Source organism: Aulostomus chinensis, chromosome 5 (assembly GCF_037954235.1).
Source record: "Aulostomus chinensis isolate RoL2024-O1b breed Wild chromosome 5, RoL_Achi_v1.0, whole genome shotgun sequence".
Taxonomy (NCBI): Eukaryota; Metazoa; Chordata; class Actinopteri; order Syngnathiformes; family Aulostomidae; genus Aulostomus; species Aulostomus chinensis.
In genome coordinates this window covers 26,411,819-26,436,620 of record NC_141324.1, presented here as the reverse complement: position 1 = coordinate 26,436,620, position 24,802 = coordinate 26,411,819, and the positions used below count along the sequence as shown (strand labels likewise).

General features: G+C 42.4%; 1 protein-coding gene across 7 annotated transcripts in view; it reads right to left on the bottom strand.

Moving 5' to 3' along the window:
- Positions 1-24,802, bottom strand: part of LOC147261946 (receptor-type tyrosine-protein phosphatase mu) — a 164,511-nt gene that overhangs the window by 125,166 nt on the left and 14,543 nt on the right. The gene's annotated exons all lie outside the window — the stretch shown is intronic.

The following is a 24,802-nucleotide window of genomic DNA, read 5'->3' as shown; positions in this document are numbered from 1 at the left end:
TTTTTTTCCCTTTCCCCGGCAGTATTCATAATACAATATGCCAGACAACGAGATGCATTTAAGTGAGAGCGAGTGAAGGATTACTGTAGTAGGTGAAGCACAACATACATTACCATCATTAGCAATATGGCAGTCCGGTTTCACACTGACAAGTATGAAGTGTCCAAACTACATCATCGTTAGGCATCATGTTCTCGTAAGGCACCTCCATCACGGATAAATTGATTCATATTCCTCGCCAGCATCAGAACTTTCCTGTCCGTGCGTCTTTACTCCACAGAGCCGCTCTAATCTGTTTTACAAGCTGCTTGCAAAATGACAGCAAGAAACCATTAGGGTCCGGCTTCAGCCAGGAAAATAACATGGCAAGACTATTGCAATGAAGTAATCATCATTTTTCTTCTATGATCGATTAATACAAATACCCAGTTGTTCCTCGTGCCTTAAAGGCCACACAGAGAATGAGAGAGTTGAGCCCCCCCCCCCACAAGTGGAATTCAATTCACTCATAAATCTATGAAAAAAGCCAAGTCAGAACAATATGCAGCATAAAAAGGAGTTCGTAGGGAGTTTAAAACACTGGGAGACATAAAGGTGGCTTTTACACAGTGGGAGGTAGAAGTTGTTTTTGTAAAAAGGCTGATTAATTAAAGAACTGCACAAATTTATCATTTCACATAGGGCTGTGCATGAAAAATAAATCAATATAGCAATATAGTGTGATTTTTTTCTTAAATTTACACTTTATAAATAATCCAGCCCCTTCGATTAAAAAATAAAACAATTCGGTCTGACAGGTGACGCTGCTCTATTTCTTATATAATGTCAAAACATATGTGCGACATCCAGCCAGTTCAAAGATGAGAAAAGTATTTTATGGTGATTTGTAAGTAAATGCAGTAGTAGCCAAAATTAAATTTACTGATGACGGACAAATTTAATCAAGAAAACAGAAACCTGCCAGTGAACTTATTTCTCAGTAAAACTTCATGCTCATTGGAATGTAGCCCTTAACTTGAGACTGTTAAATTTAGAGGAATTAATGTTCACCAATTGTTAGAAAGGTTTTTCTAACTAAATCTCACTCCACACATTTTTTCATTGAATTCGCAGATTTATTTTGAAACTTTCTGTAACGCTATCAAGAGTGTCACAGTGTGCATTGCATCGCAATGATAAAATCATATTTTTCGCATACATCGTGATGCGTATCTTATGGTGAGGTTCTTGTCGATTCCCAGCCCTATTTCCTATGCAGTACTGCACTGACTCTGTTAGTGACAGACATCCAGTATATTACACTGCTCCTTGCAAGAAATGCATATTGCTAATAAGTTTCTCAACACGGATGCCATTCACATTCCTCTGCCTCTGGGAATGTCCTTTGAGCCAGAATCTATGCCGGGCCAAAACCAATATCTCATCTCTTACAAGCTCCCCCTGACATTCAGCGGCATAAAGGCTACAAGCTGGGTTTTTTGTTTTCCAATTTATCTCTCTGGTGACATTTGCAGTACACGTGGAAATGAGTGGCCAAACGAGGAGAACACAGGATAATTAATATCCAGCTCCATGGGGCAGCTGCTAATGATACATTTGCTGCTTTGTCTGGTTTTTGTGGGGGAGGGCATAGAGGAAGGAATGATTGCTGAAATATCACAGGGAAAATGTGGAGTAATAGGTGAGAGCTTGTCTAGGAACTCAATACCTGGGTGGTAACATAACTCCAAAGCAACCTTTCTAACCAATTAGCATTATTACCTTAGCTAATGGTACGCTAGCTTCCTAGCCTAGCCAACAAGTAAGAACAAGAAAGGTCAAATTCGAGAAAACCTGTTTTCTCAAGAATTAGCATGTCCAAAAGTGCAAAATATTACTTGAATGAACATGGACACCGAATTTTTGTATGACTCTCCATGTTGCTTTGTTTCACCTTTGTTTTTAAATAAACAGGCTTTTACTGAATCTTCTTTTTCATTCAAGTCTCCGAACTAGAAGACACGGCTAACTGTGCACTGAGTTGGCCTTCTACATCTATATTTCTCACAAAACAAAGTAAAACTGATAACAAAAACTAGTTTCCTTTGGCATGTAACAGTGAGTCCTTGTGCTGTCACATGTGTCTGCTTCGTGGCATCAATGAATAAATGTGAGCTATTGTTAATGTTATTAGTAACACCTGTGCTCGTCTGGATTAGTCAAAATAACAATTCATCACTTCCCATTCACTTCCCAATTGCGTGGAGGCTCCCCATTGTTAAATCCATCTGTTAGCAAGAAGATGAAAAAAAAAAAGAAGAGAAAATGCCTCAATGTTGCGGTGGGATCTACAACTGAAAACGTTACAGAACCCAGGAGCTTTTTCAACCGCTGAACTAAAGTAAGCTTGCGTGATAACGAGTGAATAGAGTGAATGGGAGGCAATATTATGAAGCACTTTGAGTACAAATAAGGTTATAAATGCAGGCCTTGAAGCTTTCTAACAGCTGCAAACCATAACAATCTGTTGACATAATGAAATCTGAAGTTTCCAGCAAGCTTTAGCATTGAGCGCTACATATTGTAGCGCTACTTATCGTCCCCTTTCAGTGAACATGGTTTTATGTGGCGCTTTGTTTTAAACCTCATTTACTTGTACAGTCCAAAACATAAAATCTGAAAATAGCTTCTAGGGGTACAATTTTCAAATTATTTTCAGCAAATCCTTCCACAACCTGTAGCGTGGAACCAGCAAATGCTTGACATTTTTGCTTGAAAAAGACAAAACGATCATTTGATTTTCTTTCAATGGACGAAACAATTGATTGTGGCAGCTTTATTTTCTACATGTTAGTTTCACTTTGTTCCATTAAAAGGTGTCGGTAGGTTTTATTGATTGACAATTTTCCAGTTCTTTTATCAGTGCCTTTGAAAATCTGAAGATGCAAAGATGTTCAAACCCAGGGGCGGTGTAGCATCCGTACATTGAATGAGAGAGAGACACAGACAGACAAGATAGATATCTCTATCTATCTATCTATATAGATAGATAGATATCTCTATCTGTCTATATAGATAGATAGACAGATAGATAGACAGATAGACAGATAGATAGATAGATATATCTCTATATCTACAGATAGCTATATAGATCTCTCTCTCTCTGTCTCTCTCTCTGTCTCTCTCTCTCCATATTTATCCGACAGCGCATCCGACTGCAGTGGCCAACAGTAGGACACAGTCTTGTCCTCCACCTCCCTGGAGTCACTGAGTGAAACCCCGAGTATGAAAGTGTGGCTAAAAAAAAAAAAAAGAGAGAGCATGTTCTTCATGCCTGGTCAACTTTTCTACTCCAAATAAATAGAAATGCCCGTGCTGCCAAGATGTAACTTGGAGAACATTTACATGAGTCTTTGGCTGCAGCATCACAGGGACTGGCTTTGTTCCATCAATATTTTGACTCAATAGTTCCAGGATCCTTCGCCCCATGCCGCCCACCTTCCTCTCACAGCATGGAGGAACTCAAACAAACCCAAAGAGGTGGCTTTTATTGGTGGTTGATATTCAAATCGATGGCAGTAGTGAGGAGCAGAATGCATTCCAAGTCAGTGGGAGAGGAGGGAGAATTCTGCACGTTAAGAAAGCCATCGGAAAAAAAAGAGAATCCTCACAAAGCAGAGCTGGTTCCTTGTTAAAGTTTGAAAAAGTGTTCTAAAATGAACTTTTCATTTAATGAACGAATCGGATAACGGAGATGGGCAAGGTCTCCATTTGAAACGTGGCCTTAAAACCACATCATTAACAGTTCTGTTACATTTAACAGTTCTCAGGTTATCACAAAAGATTTTAGCTAAAACATTTTTCTATTACAGATGAGCTGGAAACAAAACAAACAATGTTGCTTGTATTAAAAAAATACATTATTTCACTGGTCACCTACAGTTGAAGCCAAGATTATTAGCAGACTGATAACAAATCAAATCTCAAATGACAGTGGAAAAATATAATACTAAAACAAAATCAAATCTACTTATGAAGTTGCTAACTATGTTGTGTTTTTTTAAACAATTTTCTATCTTGGATCTGAGTGGAACAAACTCTTGCCTCTGGCTTAACGGGTCAGAAGGGAATCACCAAAAGATAACCAGTGTTTTTCCATTACCAATCCTGATTTTTTTTTTTTTTTAACGTCCAATCTACATTCTGTGGTCTAAGTGAACTATTTTGACCATTAAGACAGGCTACGGGGGTGTGAACAAGCAATAAATCTTTATGCAAGACTTTGATTGCTACACATGGCCATTAGTATCAGAATCCAGTGGTGGGAAATTCTCCAATAACACCCACAGCATCTCATTGATCGGGAGTAGACCCGTTTCATCCTGAGGTAAACAGTCCTGCAGGAATCTATGCAGTATCAAAGGCGTTCTTTACGTGTGTCTCTGCTGTTGTGGGTGTCATAAATTAAAATGTATCACCGATCACATGTTGCATGAGTACAAAGGGCTGCTTCAAAGTCAAGAGATTGTAAACATGTATGTAGATGAACGCATCAATCAATAGCATCATAATAGTCTCTCTCTCAGTAGGAGGTTTATATCGCTGCCAGTGTGTGGCACAACCCCATATAATCAGCCTTGACAGCTGCTGAAATAGATATCCCAACGAGAGGCTGCCAACTCTCTGAAGGAGATTTAACTTTCAATAAAAGCCTCTATGAGGTGTGGGTAGTCTGGGAGTACAGATGAATGTGCTCCACCCTGTCAACATTCCCCTTTCAAGAAACGCAGGCAGCTTGAAGCTAAAAAGGTGGCCCTAGATATGTCATGAAACAATTTATTCCTGAGTGAGAACACACAATAGTCTTTATATTCTCACGCAGAGTGCATTTCAAAGAAATCTATCCATCTTTTCCTGGACTGAGCCAGAGGCCAGAATCAATACCTCAACCCCTCAATGCTGGAGCCAATTTTTCCTAAAGATTTTTAAGACAGACTTAAAAGGCCTTTTGTTATTGCACCTGTAACAAAAGTTAACTTTCAGCATTAAAAGCTGCATTTGTGAAAGTTTGCTACTGTAGTGCATTGCGGTGCACACGGCGCTCTAAATGCCAGTCAGTGAGTGCGGACTGTGAGGATGAAAACTGAATATTGAAAAATCAGATCTTTAGAAAGGCATTAAATGAAAAAAGGCTCTAAACAAACAACAGCGTCTTTGTAAGGTTGTACATGATATTGATCTGGTCTGTTTAGCAGCCTTTTATGGGCTTTCAGGAATACACCTGTGAAGCTTGATTACTTTCACAGATTACTGCTGAATCCTCTTACTCAGGTAAGTATGGTATGTCTAAAATATTTTTTCTTAAAAAGTAACTAGAAAGCATTCACAGTCGCCATACTGTACCTCCAACCCACCTGTCCAGAACAGGCCGACACCATCTCTGGGAGCGCAGTCAAAACAGTGTTGAGTGCGACTACGCTGAGCTACTACAACGCTATTTAATACGCAGAGGGATTATCTTATGAATGCAGACAATAAATCACGTTTTACCACATTTCCAGGACTCTCACAACTGACACAAAGCAGCAGCTAATGTTGCTAGTTAACGCTAATGTCTAAACGCTGGCTTTTTGTAACTGGACAGACCAGCAGATGAGTTTATGTACCTGGACTCTACTTAAAATGTTGATGCCGGAACATGACGATGATGGAAAATGCCAACCCCGCCCTCCTCCTCCAAATGAGCTAATGCTGCGTTAACTTAAGCGGACTCAACTCCCAACTACATCACGATGACGCTTTCATTTTCTTTTCCAAGACTATATTGTGAAAGGGGAGGGAAGTATGTGCCACATGGCTGTGTTTACTTTAAGTGCGTGTATTTACGGAGGCACGGAATGGACCGAAGCAGCAAACTGTGTGATTTGGTTTAGAGAGTAACGCACTGAGTCCGAGCCTTGATCTGTTGAGGCTGCGATTGTGCGGCCAACACTGGTGGACTCCTTCCTCTCTTGTTTTTCACCGTAAAAAATAAAGGTTGGCAATTTTGCAGGTTGCGATTGCACGAGAAGTTGTACAAATTACTCGCCCTGTATCAAAAAATTGGTTGCCAACTGGGATTATTTGGTTGTAGTCTGGAGCCCTGTTTTACCTTTTTATGTTTATAGATGCTTTCTATAAATCACATGCTGTTAAAGCGGCACCAACAGTCCTGAGTAATGTGAGTTTTAATGTAGATACCCCTGAAAAGGAGGGGAATTAGACTGAACATGAACCCTGAAGTCTGTAGGTACTGAACATGGATGTCACCTTAAGGGCACTTGAGCAGTACAATAATCAGCAGCTACAATGTAAATACTCATCGTATACAATACAAGTACAAAAATAACCATTACAATAGGGTACTACCTTAAGCATGACATCCGATATCTTCCCCAGTAAGGAGACTAAACCGCAATCAACACCGCTTCAGTCCCTATGGCAGATATCATTGCTGCAAGACCTCCTTAGCCCTTCTGCCAATTCTGCAATTACCAGCCTTCCAACCTGCTCTGTCTGGCAAGGAAATCGCAGGTCTAACTCCTCACCCCAATCTGCCTTCAATGTCTGCACTTGTTTTAACAAACATCTTCTCTGCTGGTGTCCCCGTAGACTGAAACCACAAGGCAATCTTGGGTAATTTAAAACCAATGTCGACTATCTCCCTCTACCACGGCCAGTTTAGAGCTTCAGAATCCTGCAGCTAAGCCCCTTAGGGACTGATAGGCCTTTTCACTCTGGCCCTATTTCACTTATCTATTGGCAGCTCCTGCCAAGTCCTATCTCTGCACTGAATTGCATGTATATATATTATCTGTTTGGGGACTTTGAACTGTGGGAAGGGATTTAGACAATCAATCTCAATATCATTATCAATCACGCCTTGCTGTTCACCACATTGATTCGCAGGGAAATAAAGAAGTTGGAGTGAAAATTTCCACTGATAATCTGCCTGGCTAAGCTATGCACTTGTCAGCAATGTTTTGGGAAACAAAACCGACAAACCGCATCTAGTGTGACAGAACAAAATCAGGACAGAGGAGAGCATCGGCTTTTTATGTTATATGGGTAGAACGTGTTGATGCATGAAGCCATAAATATTTCGGTTTAAAAATAAGGCGCACAAATTCATCATTAAAAAAAGGCCTCCAGTGCTATGTTCTGCAAAGCCATGTGATTATAGAAACCCCTCTTTGCCTTGGGTGTTGTCTTTTTGGTCTTGTCAACCAAATCAACTTGATGAATGTGTTTTACAGAGGCACAACATAGTTCCTGATCAAATCTACCCTTGTGCATGGTTAAACGTGCATCAAACATGACAGGCAGCCTCCTCCTCCTTAGATATGCTAAATTTTGACAGATGATTTTCAAGTCATGTATGCCGGCACAGGGCTTGACGTTCTCTTCCGCGACACCCGTCAAGAACTTCCAATAAATTACTTCAAACCCATCTCCATTCTGTACGACCTGCCAGGCTCCAATTAAGACAAATATGGAAGCTAACTCAGAGATATGAAAGAGCTTTATTTTCCCTGAGTAAACGGATATCCCTATAAAGGTATTCTGTAGTGATAAGACAGGACATTAGGATAATCGTCTCTGAGGGGAGGTCTACTTTGACTCACCGCTTGACAAACCTTTTACAGGGAAGCTGGATGTGGCTCCAGCTGGACACAATGAGGCTGGTTAACGTTGCTTCTCCCATTATTACCAGCACCCTTTCACTCCATACTCCTTTCACAGCGTCCCACTAGATGCTGCTGTGTGTCACACCTCTGATTGCAGAGCACTGATAAGCTATCTAAAAATCACACACCAGGGTGACATTATGGAAGCTTTGTTTAGTTGAGTGTAGGTGAACAAAGCCGGTGAAAAAGGGGTCTTCTTAACGACATTATTGTGGAATCTGCCCTCTAGAGACAAAAGATGCTTTTACACAGGGATTCTGCAATATCACGGTAAAAATCTACCCACCGTTGTGGTGTTTTGCTTGCTCACACAGAACCAAAGTGAGTTAACTGCCACCTCAGCGGGGGAACACCGGGTTTCCTACAAGTTCTAATAATTACAAAAGATGGCATAGTTCAAATAACGGGCCTGATTCATTAAACAATCTAACTCACAACTTTTTCAATAAGATTTTTTTTTTTGGGGGGTTTTTGACAGAGCAGAAGCAAAGCGTGATGGCTCATTCATAGTACTTGCTGTGCATTTCTTATTACCGTCATTCACCAGGGCTCGCAAAGGTCTTAATGTTCCAAGAGGAGTTGAAAGTATCAGGCTTTGCATTCTGTCTGTGAGACTAAATTGAGGTTTCGCCTCAACACATTTGATGTTTTCAGGTTGTCTGTCTGTCTCTCCACCCCACACAGCACCTTGAGGGGGTTTCTTCAAATTTGGCACAAATGTCTACTGGGACTTGAGGATGAATTGAAACGATCTCGGTGTTCAGGGATGGAGGTTACTGTGACTGTCAGACGTCATAGAGGGATACAACCCCGATGCAGTAATTCTAGCTCTTTAAGACATGATGAGAACCTGTAGGTGACATTAGCTTCGATGCCACACGTGTCTCAGCTCTGTTCTTCTCAGCTAGAAATCTTGATTTACAGAAGATATCCGTAATTAATCCGTTATTGCCACAAAAAATGTGTACACTGCTTTGAAAGCACAGTATCTTGCTCCACAATAATATGAACTTGTTGAGAAGACAAAGAATATTATTGAGCCTGATGCAATAGCCAAGCGGTTCAGGTTCATACCCCCCCCCCCCCCACCCACACACACACCCACACACACACACACACACACACACACACACACACACACACACACACACACCTGCCCTAAGCATTAATTTGCTGGTTTGATTCCCAATCATATTTCCTTGCTCTCTGCCCTCAGCACTCAAACCAATACTTGAAATACCCCCCCAAAAAATCATATTAACAGAAAAAAAGGGTATTTTTGACATTTTAAAGTTATCACTAAAAAGGTTGAAAACGTTTTCCGAAAATGTTATCCTATCCTTTACATGACCTCACCAAGGACATTACTAGAGCACTGCATGTTATATTCTAACATTTTTTACAGGAAATAGAGCTGTTTTTCCTGTCTTGAACAAGGAGCGTAAAAGAGGCGCGAGTGAATATAAAGCAGTTTCCTCCAGCTTAATACCTGTTGATAAACTGAATAGCAGAGCAAAAGAGATTTGTTTGGCTTTCCAGTTTTCTGTGCTCAACATGCCCTTTAGAACAGATATGGTGACGGAGCATAAAAGGCGGTCTATTAAAATCATTGTTTGTTACACAAGTTTAAACTGCAGCGAGGAGAAGATGTATTTTGATGGCTGAGGTGAGGAAAGGCGATGCAAAATGCTGACTGCATGTGTCGAACATGCGATGAAAATGAAAGAGAAGCATCCTGCTGAGTCTTAATGCTCTGCTACTGCTGCAGAATAAAGTCAAGCTGCTTTAAGGTAGAATTAGCCCTCGGAATGGATTCACAACAGGCGCGCAGGTAGTGCAGTGGTCTATTGTGTTACCTACCGACATGGGGGCCGCTGGTTCGGTTCGGACACAACTGGCTGTACCTGCAGGTGGGAAGCTGTGCGTCTTGATTGCTGCACTAGCACCTCCTCTGGTTGGCCAGAGCAATGAGGGGAACTTGAGTCATTCTCTCATGTTCTACATCATCCTGATGAAGCTCTACCACACCAGGTGAGTCGCGGCTGACCACAAGACATAGAAGCACGTAGTGGTCCCCTGAGACCCCTGGAGAGACCGGAGCAACATCCAGGACAGCTTGGTGGACTGCTGATGATGTAAAATTTGGGGTAAAACTAAGACAGAAAAAAAAAGAACTCAAACAGTGGAAGCTCAATTCTACAAAGATGGAAATTAAATCTTCCTGCAGCTTGATTTCACATTTGATCCAGTGTGATGGTCCACTGGCCCAAGCTTGGATAGGGAGGTAGAGTACCTGGAGGAGAAGCTCTCAGGATGCAAAAAGGAGTGAGATCCCTGCTCCTGCTCAATCCTAAATAACCCCTAGCTTCCTCCAATAGAAAACAACATCCCACAGTGGATGACCCTTCAGACTAAACCCATGCAATCCCCTCCAAACCTGCGAAGTCAACGAATTCTGCCAGAGGAGTCTTACAAGGGAGGGATGAAATGCTAATAGTGGTATCAGTAGCTTTACCCCCCGTTCTGAGAGTTTCTCAGAGTCTAATTTGTTGAACATGGAAGTAACAACTCTGAAATTAGCCCAAAGGGAGATTTCCACCAAAGGAGAGAATGACTATGTTTGATCATGGAATAAACAAGAACATTTACGGGCTTTGTTGGTTTTCCAGAACTGGAACAAATGCTTGTTTTATGTAGTGGAGGAGGGAATAATTCAAGGTTGAATGTCAAAGAATTAGAAAATCGCTAAAGCTAATTAGAAAATATAGAAGAATAGTAGAGAGGTTGAGCGAATCCCTACTGAGAAGGAGGAAATCTAGGCCACAAGGCAAAAGCTTGGGCAGAATTATCAGCTTGTTGAAATATCCGGTGTTGTGACATATCGTCAATCACACTCGCAGTGCATATAGTCCCCTTCGCCATGCACAGTCCAGCTGAACTTTGAGAAACTGATCAGCATGAGGAAAGACAGAACACAGGTGGATGGTGGACTCAGGTCCAGACAAAAGGTTACCAACGTGGATCTGGGCACTCTTTTGACAGGTGTGGCTGCACAGGTTTCAATCCCAGATGGAGCTTTTTCAAAGTGCCGTCTTAGGGTCTTCACCTGCACACTTCAAACACGTTCAGAGCCTTTGTTTCTCCGCTAAAGCCCCATAAATCAACTACCTGAAAGAAAACCCCGTGGCCAGGCTTAATCCTCCCAGGTCAGGGGGAACCAGTGTTGAAGGCATGAGGCACATGAGGTCCCCTTTCAAATTGACTGTGTGTGCTGAACTCTTGTTGTGCTCGGCAATGGCTTAAACCTGTTGTTTCTTTCTCTAACTGTATTCAACTCGCTGACGCTAACCCACTTACCAGGCATGTACAGGTCACCTCTGTGCAGCGAGTGACAAAATAATGCAATGCAAATTTGACTTTTCGGCTGGAATGTTTTGTCAAGTGGTATGAATAAGTCAGGAAAGAAAGGAATTCCCTCAGTCTCATTAATGTTATTAATTTTTAAATCCAATTATTGTTTGACAGCTCGTGACCTATTTTCTGATTTAAGTGTCCCATCAAAACCTTACACATCACGTTCCCTCTCTCTCTCTCTTTCTCTCTCTTTCCCTCTCTTGCTGCGTGATCCTTTGGGAAATTTTGGTCTCGGCTGCCACACATGGTGTTTCTAGAGGAGAATATCACAATCTAGTGTTCCATGCAGGTGAGTGATCACAGGGATTAGACTCCGGCACACACACGTCCGACCATATCTGATCTCTCTGAGGAAATGTTTGCATTAACTGCGTGACAAATTAACGTCTATATAAAATCCCAGGGCAAGCACCTTCTCGACTGCACAGGATCTTCAATGGTAAAGTGTAACCATCAGCAGGAAAACAGAGTCAAAGTGCAGATTTAAGCAAAGCAACCTGATGAATCCATGTAAATGAACAAAGTAATGACGTCTGGTTAGCGTGAAAATCCAAAATTCCGCTTGGCGATGGAAGTGCAACATGGCCTTGGAGAGAGTCACATGTTCCAAAGTTCAAATAATTAAAAATATATAAATGACATCGCCACGCAATAATATGATAATTAATATCATTGACAAACTTGCATTGTAAAAGAGATCGTCCAAGAAATTAGCAAGAGTAAAATAAAATGTGAACTATTTAATAACCCTGAATATTTACAATTGATGTCTTATGTTATATAGATTGAAATACTACTACGCTTCGGTTTCATGATGATTAATTAGGAACAGAGCTGGGAAATGTATCGATAATAAAAATCATAGCTTACCATTATATCGTACTGTATATACATTTTTTTTAATGATCTGCATCTTTCCTGTCATTTATGTGTCCCTGCAGTAACACTAAATTTCAAATTGTATCACAAACTTAAAATCAAAGGGACAAAGAATCCTAAGAATTGTGAAACATAGCGGAAAAAATGTAATATTAAAAGAAGTTCTTTCTGGGGTTTGGGGGCTAATCATTCATCCGTCAGTCTGTCTATGTGATCCGTCAGGTCTTTCTGAAAAGTGTTAGAGTTTGAATGGTCACAAAGGTCATGATACTCGTAATACTCTGATATTTGAGGGAAATGTCTCATCTCGTCAAACATCACTCTGAGCCGTGCGCTCTGCTTGACCACCCCACAGGCCTCTCAGCTTATATTGGTTTGGCCAGAAGAGATAAATCAATCAGAAACCAAGCAGAGCTGCCAAAGCTTGGCTTCACACCCCAACATGCAGCGCTCGCCATCGTGTTCAGGCTATTTTGACATGGTCTCACAAATGCCGCGGACATCAAGATGGACAGCATGTAAATGCTGCAGGGCTTCTAGCTGTCATGAATATGAGAAGATCGAAAAAGAAGGAGACAGAAGAGGTTAAAAGATAAGAGGTAAACTATTGAACGACAAAGGAAGCTATCGAAGGTTTTGTGAGTGGTTCTTGGCTACTTTCACCTTCACATCGGGTGTTACAACTGCACAAAAGCAACAGAATGATGACCTTGTCAGAATTTCACTGGAGCACAAATCAACAAATTGAACTAAGGCGAGGGAAGATTAGTGGGAGATCAAAAGAAAGAAAGAGATAGAGAAAGAGCCAGAGAGAGCAGGGAGACAGGCTCCCCTCGCCAAAATCCTCTGTAGCATCAGAGCGACTGAAGAATTGACCAAGACCACTTCAAAGTTAATACAAACGATAACAAAACAGGCTTTACCGGAGGACGTTCTTCAGATGACTATGAAAATACTGGATCAAACCAGCAGATGAGGGAATATCTGTTATGAGGAGCAGGACATTCAGTTGTACATCCCCTGAAAACATTTTCTCTGTCTGAATAGAGTCTACAGGCAGTGGACAAAACGAAGAGTTGATTGTACCTGCTCTTGTGATTGTATTCCATCGTGGTTTGCATCAAGAGCTTTTGCTCTCAAATATTTAGGGTGCACTGACACAGGGGGATCCATAGCATGGCCAAGCATGTTAGTTTTCCAAGGTCCGGTTTGGTCACAGTGAGGCTGGGCTCCTGCACAGCGAGGCTGCACCAGCATGGAACACCAAGCACCACCACCGGAGTGGACGAAGAGGAGTAAACTCTAGCGTCACAATGTTACTGGCATAACAATCAGCATGAAACTAACCAGCGAAGCTCCGGCTGTTTGAGTCCAATTGGGGATCATCGACCCCATGAAGCAATGTTAGCCTCTTCTTGAGGACAATGCTGCGGGGCTCAAACTTCACACCTTTGATTAAAAAACCCCACAGGAAGGATGAATTTAAGTAACAGCTACAGCGCCGACTAGTGGTTACAGGGAATAAACCTGATGTTTCCACATCATTTGTGTTATGTGCAAAGTACATTGTTGTCTTCGCATGTTGAACAGCAACATTATATGTATAGTTGGTGTGTATCCTCTAGTGCCACCTAGTGGGTGAAGGCGGAAATGTTTGCACCAGAGTGGTGCAGCATTAGTCCGCGCCCTCATCCGAATATCTCGCCCTACAGAACGAGAGCACGAAAATATCAACGCGTCATTGGTATCAGCAGATGTCCTGAACTTCTTAGAAAAAAAAAAGAAGAAACATCACTCTTTCAAATTAAATCTGCTTTCAGTGCACTGCTTTTCAGTGAGAACAACATGTTCGTATATTAACTTTTAAATGGAAAATGTCAGCAGACAAATACCAGCAATCTTTCCAACTCAGTTGTAAAATATCAGCGTGTTAACAAAATATCGTGTATCCCTACTACACAAGCTTGCTCGTCAGTGCCTGCAGCTTTAATCAGAGCCTGAGAGTTCACCTTGGTGGAGGTACGCTCTCTCTGAGTGCTTTCTAGTTTCTCGTACTTCTCTTTGCAAAAGCTGTGAGCAACTGTTATTTTGACGGAGTGGAGATGGAAGAAAGCCAGGAAGTTGCAGTGTATATTCAAGGAATTTTGACCATCTGTAGTGCTGACCCAAAACTGCAGGAGCCTGCTGGTGTAAAATTGCATGAATTTGCATCTTCAGCAATTAAAACTGCACTTATTCTAAATACCAACATGGATTCCAGAAGCACAAACATGGGAAACTTTTAACTAACATTCTGGCATCTTGGGATTTAGCATATGCATGCACAAAACAAACAATGCACAAAACACGAGCTCATGCCACAGACTGAGAGCTGGCAAACCTCCCAAAGATTTTTACATGGCAAATCTGAATGATGATAAGTAGCGCCTGGAAAACATTTGCTCCTTAAAAGGAAATATGAACACTCAGCTGTAGTTCGAAATACAAGCAGATAAACGAATTATCCATCTTCTGCATGAAATTAACAAGCTGTGTCTCCTTTTTGACATTCACAAACTTCTATTTTTTCCAATGATTAAGATGAGAAGTTGCAAAGTAAGCAGGATATTTAGAATTGGATCATTTTTTGGTGTTTTGTGCCTCCAGCTTTGGCTGATAATGAATTAGATGTGTGGAACTTTTTTCCACAAGGCACCTTCCATTTCACACACTCATTTCATTAACCTATAGTTCATTCATTACCGCTGTGGGTGTGGAGAAAACTAACAGCCACACAGATATTGGGGTTGTAGGGCTGCAGCTAATTACTGGCTGAGAATACAACGAAGGCACTTAGACACCAGTCTGATGGAACAAACCACAATGGCTTGTGACAAGAGCTGTCCTCCCTGGAGTTTAAGCAGAAGACATGATATCCCAGTGATTCATGACTCATAACAGAATCACATCATCTCCATAGCATGAAAGATGACACAAGGACACTGAAATAGGTCCTAAACTTTACTACGGCTGAAGTGAAAGACCAGATCTGACAGCAAACAGCTAAAAGGGGAGGAACTTTTTTTCCCCCCTTTTTAATAAGATGTCAAAATTTAGAATTATTTTAATCACTACATTCAAGAAATCCACAGCAATTTGTCATGATGACAAGAGTGCTGCAACATAGTGATTACATTTACATGCACGGGGTAACCTGGCCTTGAGTCATGGAGCTGTTAAGGTCTTATTTGAGTAAAGCCCTTTAACGTGAACCTTTGATACCCTGCAACTTTGGTGCCAGAATTGAAGCAGAAAGCTGCAGTGTCCCCCTCCACAGACCGCACGGGTTAGCAGCAATAGAGGAGAGTCAAGTAAGTTATATTTATGTAATGTTAAATTACAAGTTTGCTTTGGAGACCTTAACATCCCCCTAAGAAAAACATCACAAGCAACAGGAGAAACATACTGCAGACAAAGAGACACGCAGAAGTAAAAAGTAACAAGTATTACAATATAAAGAGAGGTCAAATATAAAAGAGAGCTCCCAGGAACCAGCAGAATACATAATAGTACCATTTAAGCATGACTGAGTTAAACCACTCCTGTGGCTCTGTAACGCTGTACTTAGTGGTCACCTGAGCTAAACGCTAACATGAGTGCTTTTGTAGTGTGGTGAAAATCTTATTCAAAATAGTTATTTTAGTCTAAATCCATAAACCCTGAAAATACCATCACTCCATCAGGTTCATAAATCAATAGGTCTGCCTCACTGACCATCCGGCCTGCATCCTGACGTCTCTGAGAGACACCCCTGCTCGCCCCGGTGTGATTAAGCATCACCCCGTCGTTTGCTAACAGAACTCCAGGCACCAACTCTTAGAACACCAACTTTTGATCTTTCAGTGAACTGAAGATCAATGAGGAAACCAGCATAAACACAGCAGGAGGCCTGCAAGTCATCAACACCAACAATGACAGAGGTCCAAGACTTGCTGTTAAACACACACACATACACACACACACACACACACACACACACACACACACAGAGCGGAAGCGGAAGATTGAAACATATGATGCACTGAATGTAAAATTTGGTGTAGATTAGGGCCAGGGAAATGAATTCTGTACCTTACAATGTGTGTGTATTACCCTTTTCTTAAAGCAATTCAAGCTTTTTAAGTACTCAAAGAGGTGTGTCGAGCTCACAGAGATGTCCCCCCCCCCCCATGTTACCTCAATTCTTTGTTACCTAAGAATGCAGGAAGAGCAAGCCACATATGTATTTAGCTTAAAGCTAATGCTAGCCACCAACTACAAACAGCAAAACTGTCCAACTGCATACTTTTGCAAACTAAAGCGCATCGTCCTGAATAATTCACATCTTTTTTTTTAATCCAGCTGTAAACCTCACCAATCCGCACACACTTTAATTTGAGCTAAAAACAAATTACAACCCTCCCAGTATTCAGTTGAACCAAGTCACTTTGCTTGTATGCGATTGTTCATGGAAGCAATCCACTGGAAGAGTTTGGTGCATTACAGAGCAAATGGTTGGTTAAACATGTGATGTCGGATGTTTTTGGACAGCTTTATGGTCGATTATTATTGGGTGCTATTAGCTTCAAGCTAACAACAGGTGTCTGGTTTCTTCTGCATTTCAGAGTCTCAAAGAAGTGATGCAGCAGTAAAAAGCATCTTAGTGATTTTTTTTTTAGCCAGGAGGCCGACCGATAAGATAAACCTCATTGTGTCCGATATCACTTCACATCATTCTGCTTGTCTAACAATGATGACGCTACAGCCAAAAATGGAAACTTAAGAAAATATGAATTGTGGTAAGGATAAAAATTCTGCACTAGAAAGACAAGTGTTCAGAAGTTGAACTCCACTACCAAGGACAGCACACCCCCCGTGTCTCTGAGGAAAGTCCAAAAGGAGATAGAATCCAGTGTACGACAATGAGTGCATTCAGTTTTTACAGCATCATGGAACTCAGTAACGCACCTGTCATGTCATAAATCCCCAAATCCATCACATCACATCTTCCGGGGGAGACGTTCAGTGGCAGGTATCTGTAATATTTCCTCTTGCATCCACTATTGATATTTAAGATGCTCCAGCGCAGCCGTCAGTGCTGCACAAGGCAACAGACCAGTATACAACTCACAACCATACGTCCTCCCAACTACACACCGCTTAGGAGTCTTTGATGTTAACGTAAGCCAGTTTGTGTTAAAACTTAAGTACATGGTCTGACCTCAGCAGCGCTTATCCCGCAAGGCAGAGGGAGCCAAGACAACGTATGTCACCTGGCCTTCTCCCTTATCTTTGGTCCAACGCAATGTCTGTTTCACTGCAGCTCCACATTTGGAGCTCATGAAAAGCTGGAGACATCCACAGCAGCAGCAGCAGCACACTCCCTCACAATCAAAGCTTTACAAAGGAAGAAAAGGAGAGCGCAGACGCTGGAGAGTTATCCTCATGAATCTCTGGCAGGGTTTATTTTTCCCCTCTCCTTTATCCACCTGTCGACAGCTTGTCTGATTCTTATAAAACCCATCCCTCGCTCATGCCAGTTTGTCTTTAATTGAATTGGCTTGAGATATCGTCTCCGCTCATTGACCTTCAGAAACAAACTTTTCAGCATCCAACTTTGTGTTACTGTAAATGAAGATATACAACAAAATATCAGTGATATAAAAAATAATAAATTATAAACTGCCCATTTGTCCTTATCTGAAATGCTACCCGCCCTAAAGATTCTGGTGTCCAGATGCCAAGCTAGACTTCGAGGCTGACTAGTTTATTTTCTCTCTGCCATTTTTATCTCTGTGTTCACATGCTGTTCAGTGTCCATTTACCCGTGGTGAGGGTTTCTCCTTGGCAGGAACGATCACTTTCAACAACATTCCCTGCGAATCAGAGCGACGTGTCACATCGTTCCAGTGACAACTAACGACTACCAATGTATCTGGGCTGGCTGCCAATGTGCTGGGGTAGCAACAGCCGAAGGGGAGGGGTGTGTGTGTGTGGGTGTGTGTGTGTGTCTGTTGGGGGGATGGTGGAGGTGGGGGGGCTGCACGCTCCAAGGAGACAGAGGTTTAGCAGTGGCAGCATCAAACCTCACATCACATCCCTTCAGTCAACAAAGTCCCTTACACATCATGTGCAGAGATATGAAATCAATCTGCTTTGAGAGGCTGACTCTGATACTGTATGTCTGGAGGCCCGCGACTCAGACAGTCCCATCACCCGACCCAGCGAGGGAGGCAGCAGAGACACTGCGGTCATCTGATTCATCCAAACAGTCGAGCCCTCATCTCTTCCTCTTGCTTCTGCTTATTTTGTGTTCTCAAGGTCAGGCAGGTCATCAAAACTTTACTTTGCATATATTTTTGGCATTAAGGCTAAGGGTAAAAGACACTACAGCCGTATATAAACACTAATTGGGAGCTAATTTTCTTAGTTGTTGCCTGGTTGATTCATTGCCTCTGGGCCAGCATGAATTATTCATTGAAGTGGCAAAACAGCTTTATGTAGAAACCTACAAGGCACCACATTCATTATGGTATCATGCGGAGTAATTCCAGGCACTGACGGCTGGTATTAGAATAATATGCATATTGGGTCTTCTTTTTTTCCAGGGGCATTGGCAGGCAGTAATAGCACTTCCGCTGGCAGGGACTGAGAGGAATGCAACACCCCTCATGGCTGACAAAACCCCCTTGTTTTGACAGAGGATTGGGAGAGGAGGGGAAACGAGTGTTTCAGCTCTGCCCTCGTGGAGAGAGGATTAAGCTGTGTGGTCATGCTGCCGGGTGGCGCGGGGAGTTGGTAGGGCTATGTTATCATGTCAATCCTCCCTCCCGTGGCACCGCAGATCTGCACTGCCCCTGTGATTCCAAAAGAAGCACCTGGTCTGGCCGCAGGGAGCTCATCAGGCTAACCAATCTCTCTCTCTCTCCCTCTCTCAGGAGCCAGGCTGCATCACACTTTCTGCACAAGTCTGGCAAAGAAGGACAATCCAAAGACATATATACTCGGTCGCTACAGGTTCTGTTTACACTTGCAAATAAGCTCTCACAATCACAGTGGTTTTCCCTGCACACAAGTTTACAGCGACAGTGGAAAAGCAAGGATGAGCTCGGCAAAATGTCAATTCAGAGTAGGGTGACACTCAGAAATGGCAGCTGACTCTGGAGGTAACCGTCTTCCCAAGTGCTCCCTGTCTCCGCTGTTCTGTCTCAGCACCGGAGATACTTTGCCTCCGGTGACCAACAGCATGTCCTCAGGCTACGGCGACATCTGCATGACAAGAACATGCAGGGAACACGTGAAGGCTGAAGCTGTTTTTTTCCCTCTTCTGTGTTGCCATCCAGGTGGGACTAGAAACTCTGCAATAAATCATAAAGAGGCATTTTTCGCCCAGAGAATTAAAGACGCTTAATCATGCGACGCATCTGAGTAAATATCACAAGTTTGTCTGTAATTCCAAAATGATATGAAATAACAAGTCCGTCGTTCCGCTTTGTTATTCTACATCACAATAACACAAATCTAGCATGTAAAATGAATCCTGCCCTTTTGCCATGCGTGGTGTCATTTAAGACATGTTCTTAATTTCTCATTGTTGTTCAGTGGCAGTTAAATGTTGGTTGGCACCAAAAATTACTCGTTCAGCCCAGACCTCCCACCAATAAAATGTGATCCGTCTAAAAGTGTGTGTGTGTGTGTGTGTGTGTGTAGAGGAATTGTCTGCGTTTCCAGTTTTTCTTCATTATACCCAGTATCAGATTGTGTGCTGCCAGATATTAAGGAGCATTAACATCATACACGCCCACTGGAGTGGAAATCTACTTGTCTTTGCACACAAACTGGAAGCTTATTTAGATGACATTCATTTGAAGGAGTAGGGGAGCCGAGTCAGCTGATTGGCTTTGCTTTACAACAAAGTTGCCGTCAGACACTTTTGACTCTTAAGAAATTTGCAACTATATCATCTGAATCAAAGACCACTTATGCCCAAGGACAAAGCTTTTCAGTGTTTGGATTCAAGCTCACAATAGAAGGACGTGATTTCACAGCTGAAAGATACTGCCAGCAAGACAGCTGCTGTTGACTCTTCCCTTTGAGGGAAATGTATTCGACATGTTAAGCAAATCTCTACATATTCCCAAGTAAATTGAAAATATGTTTAAAAAATGGGTGAAGGATAATATCCCTCCTGGAATTAGGGATTGACAGAATTGGAGCAACTCGGGCGAAACATTAATTAAGCGCTGGGCTGGAATGTTCTACCAGTGCAGCCAGGAGATTGGCTGGCAGCCAGTCCAACATCACCACAAGAGGCCATGATGAAGACCTTAACGCGCACACACACACACACGCGCGCGCGCACACACACAGAAAATTCAAATGTATGTTTCTACTGTACAAATACAAGCAATAAAAAAAAAAAAAAACATAAGTCAATCTTTACTCTCTGAAGCCGTGACAGGGAAGTCACACGCTGCGCAACAACAATGAAAAATTGTGGTGGAATGTAGATGGGAGTGATATCGTAAATTCTGCAGCGGAAACCAAAGGTGAATATTCAGAGTAAATGTCAACTCCTCCCACCGGATGATAACCCGCTTCACTTCGCCACTCTGACTTCCAGAGTGTGTGTGTGTGTGTGTGTGTGTGTGTGTGTGTGTGTGTGTGTGTGTGTGTGTGTGCGTGCATTCAGAGGGTGTCCCGTTTAATTCCTGAAAATGGTACCCTTTTACAAGTGTGCAAGATGAACTTCCACCTCAGCGGACTACTTACAACGATTAGAAAGAAATTTCATAAATTGTTCTCTCCCACAATTGTAGATAATAGTCCAATGAGCACACAAAACAATGTGACCCCCACGGCTGACCCTCTTTGTGGCAGAGAAATTGCCTCTAATGACATTCTGTTGCACGGACGGCATTAAAAAGATTTCACTTACAGCTTTGCCAATTGACACATCTTCAGAAAAATTCTCTGCATTCAATAAATATGATTGCAGACTGTACAGCAGCGGCAAAAATACACTTTTGCCTACAGCGATAATCTTGCATCATTCACTCCATATCATAATATAGTGCAATATGACGATTACAGATCATTTTGAATAGATTCCTGTAGCTAAAATAAGCACAGTTTCATCGGCTGGAGTTGGGGGTTGAAGAGATACAGAATGCGCTGCAGTTTTACCACTTGGGTATTTGAAATTAGAGGGCCAGCCTTCAAAGTAAAACACGTAATTATCTTGGGGGGGGGGGGGGGGGGAATGGATGTGCATGAATGCATTAACAAAAATTAATAAGACTAATCCTAATCTATCTTTTTTTTTTTTTTTTTTTTTTTAAGTCAGGTGCTCCCGGAAAAGCCGGACGATCTTTGGGGATTTCTTCAATTAAATAAAAAATGTGACACAAAAAGCTCAGACCTGGTTAGCAGGGAAATCGCAGCCCACCTTCGTTTCATCTTCCAGCCAAAATCACATATTTTTCTGTTGTCACTGTCGAGGCAGGCACTAATTACGACTCATACATAATCTTTTATGTAAATGTTTTTGCCTTCTTTGATCTCCCCATGTAGTCGAGGACAGCCAGATCACACACTTGGGCTAGATCTGTCACTCCGGTTAGAAGGAGTGAAGTGAAGTGGAAGGAAATCTGATTTGTTGTGATGTTTGTCTGCCCATGAGCAGAGAGGATGTTTGATCAGGTCATTACATGTACACGTCTGATACAACAAACCCATACGGATGGGGTTTTTTTTTGTTTTTTTTTTCCCTTTTTCCTTCCTCCTGATCTTCTGGGGCCAAACAAGCTTAGCCTCAGATGTGAACCGGTGAAGACAGAGGATAGACAGAGGATTTGAACACCTTTTAGTCTGGGGATTAATTCTTGAGCTGCAATGCAATCACTTCACTACACACTTCTTTAAATACTGGCTATATATTAGAGAAAGTCATTCTTCCGAATTAAGTTTTAAATGGCTTATATAATTCTGAGTAACAACAGATAATGACTGGTGCTAGAAATAAATGGGGCAAGTCACAGCCTTCAGTATCGGTATGAGACCATCTGAGCAACATGCACCTCGTTTGCTATTAGTTAAATAAAAGACCGGAGGAAAACCTCTGTGGTCCTTTTTAAGGCAGCTGGAGGCATGACGGATACAGGCCAGCTGAACATTACTCCTCCTACCAGCAGAGAAAGGTCAGCTCCGATACCCTGAAAGGAACCCGCCGGCTCTGTTGAACATATAGGAGCCAAAATGTCTTTCTAGGGGAGGGTCAGACAGGAAGTTCTGGGCACGGCAGGAGGAAACAGGCAGGCACCTCTGTCTCGCTCCAAGGGTTTCGATCACATGAGTAACACGGAGCTCATTTAAAACTGCTGGGCTGTTTAAAACCACACAGTGGAAATTTCTGCCACTGGAGGTCTTTCAATCAAAATGCTGACTAGAAATCTGTTGTGACTCAGACAGCTCATGGACGAGGTGATGCATTCATTCACCCGTAGTCACGTTGTGTTACTAAAAAGAAACCACAAACATTACACACGTGTTTGTTTCATTGAACTTGACCTTTGACCACCAATGTTTATCATCCAGGCACCACGACCCCGTGGTCATTATCAGCGCACTCGTGAAAATTTAGATGAGTCATGTACGTGTACAGCTACTAAGGTATTTAGTGAATATAAAGAATTTCTAGGGCAGCACGGTGGTGCAGTGGTCACCACTGTGGCCTCACAGCAAGAAGGTTCAGGGTTTGAGCCCCGGCTCCATCACAGGATCTTTCTGTGTGAGTCTCCATGTTCTCCCTGTTCCTGTGTGGGTTCTCTCTGGTACTCCAGCTTCCTCCCACAGTCCAAAGACATCAAGAGGGGACGAGGCTGATTGATACTCTAAATTGACCGTAGGTGTGGCTGTGAGAGCCAATGGTTGTCTGTCTCTATGTGTTGGCCCTGCCATGGACTGGTGACCCGTCCAGGGTGAACCCCGCCTCTTGCCTGAAGGCTGCTGGGATAGGCTCCACCCCCCACCACCCTTAACAGGATAAGAGGTAGAAAATGGACGGATGGATGTAATTACTACCATTAGGAGTCTTATAGTTCAAGCACTATTTAAAGGGTCATTGAGCTCTTTTCTACATTAAATTTATTTAACTGTTATTCAACATGATTACCTTAAATTTTCTTAATTTCACTTGTTGGAAATATGTATACGATCAACAAAATGGCAAAGTAGCCCCATCATCAACAAACGCTGTGGCTGTGTAAGAGCTGCTAAACTCAGCCTCACCAGTGCTTCATGCAGTGTGGGTCACATGACTGACCACGTAGACATGATCAACAAATATAAGCCACCAAACATGATCTGTGACATCGCAATTACTTTCAATTGCAGACCAACATGCAGCAAACAAAAGAGAGATGTGGAAATATTGTGTCTATAGGCAAAACTTTTGAAATGAAAACTGCAGATTTTTCACTGATGGAAAGCTAATTTATAATTCAATGCGATTTAACATGTACGGATGTTAATCTAGGATGACCCACTAGCAACAGAAAGAAACAGAGCTGAGGTTCATCCCAGAAGAAATTAACTCTTTGAAAGGAAGACAAGAAGACTGATTTCAAAAGGCTGAAAATGAAAACCAGGTCTATCTTTGGATGACCAGCGCAGTTTTACATTTGCAGGATTTTGAAAGGAAGAGAGTAGGTGTTCCTCCAAACGAACATGACAGGCTTAATTCACTGGTGTGAGGGCTGGACCCTCTGTCCTCTCCCTTTGTCCTTCCAGTCTGGTTACCGCCGCTCTCATTCCCTCACGCCACGGTGTCACCAATTAGCCAGAGTCTGGATTTCATGAAGGCATCAACGTTGCTGCCTGCTGCCTTCTGTCACATCCCTGATAATAAGCCTTAGACGGGCCTGCTCCCTGACACACAGGGACGAGGAAGAGAACACACACAGAGCGTGCGCACACACACACACACACACACACACACAGGCGTAAAACAAGGTGACACAACAATACATTTTCAAGCACACACTCACTCAAAGTGTCCACCATCACAGACACACAATGGTAAAAGTCCCTGAGCACAAGCGTGCACTGTTTATGTGCACAAACGCCTACACGCTTGGACACAGATGATCCGTCAGCGCTTGAGCGTCTTTTGTTCAGATAATTACAGAGAGGAAGGTAGAATCATAGAAAGAGGCAAGTAAAAGAGGAAGAAAACAGCGTGTTGATCTCAAACCAAAGTCGTGGTAGCTTTGCCTGTGTGGCTTACAACACCACCTGCAAACGCAACGCACAAAAACATCAGACTTCTCAACCAGCAATTGGTCAGTGACAGTATTGGGAGTGCTTTATGTTTAGGACTGCAAGATACACTCGTTTTCTTTCTTTCTTTCATTCTGGACAATACACAAGCAGCTGGAATGGAACCCAGCCAAAATAAAATGGCTAGAATTGGCAACGTGATTTAAATCAGAGACTGCCTTAAAAGAACCCAGGATCCCTACAAATGCATTTTGATCAACAGCAAAACTGTTTCCGTTGCAAGGCAACTGGATTTGCAAAAATCATGAGAGAAAGCCATCTCATCAGGCTTCAAGTTACGGGTCTGTATCCGTTGCTTGGGATCAATAAACATCCCGGACAGGGTGTTCAGGTGCACTGACAGCCAGCAGGGTTGAGTGAGGTGAACCAAATTAGCATCATCACGGCTGAACGATGACATGGTTGTTTTTGGAGGGAGGGTGGTGGCGTAGCTGTCCCATAACAGA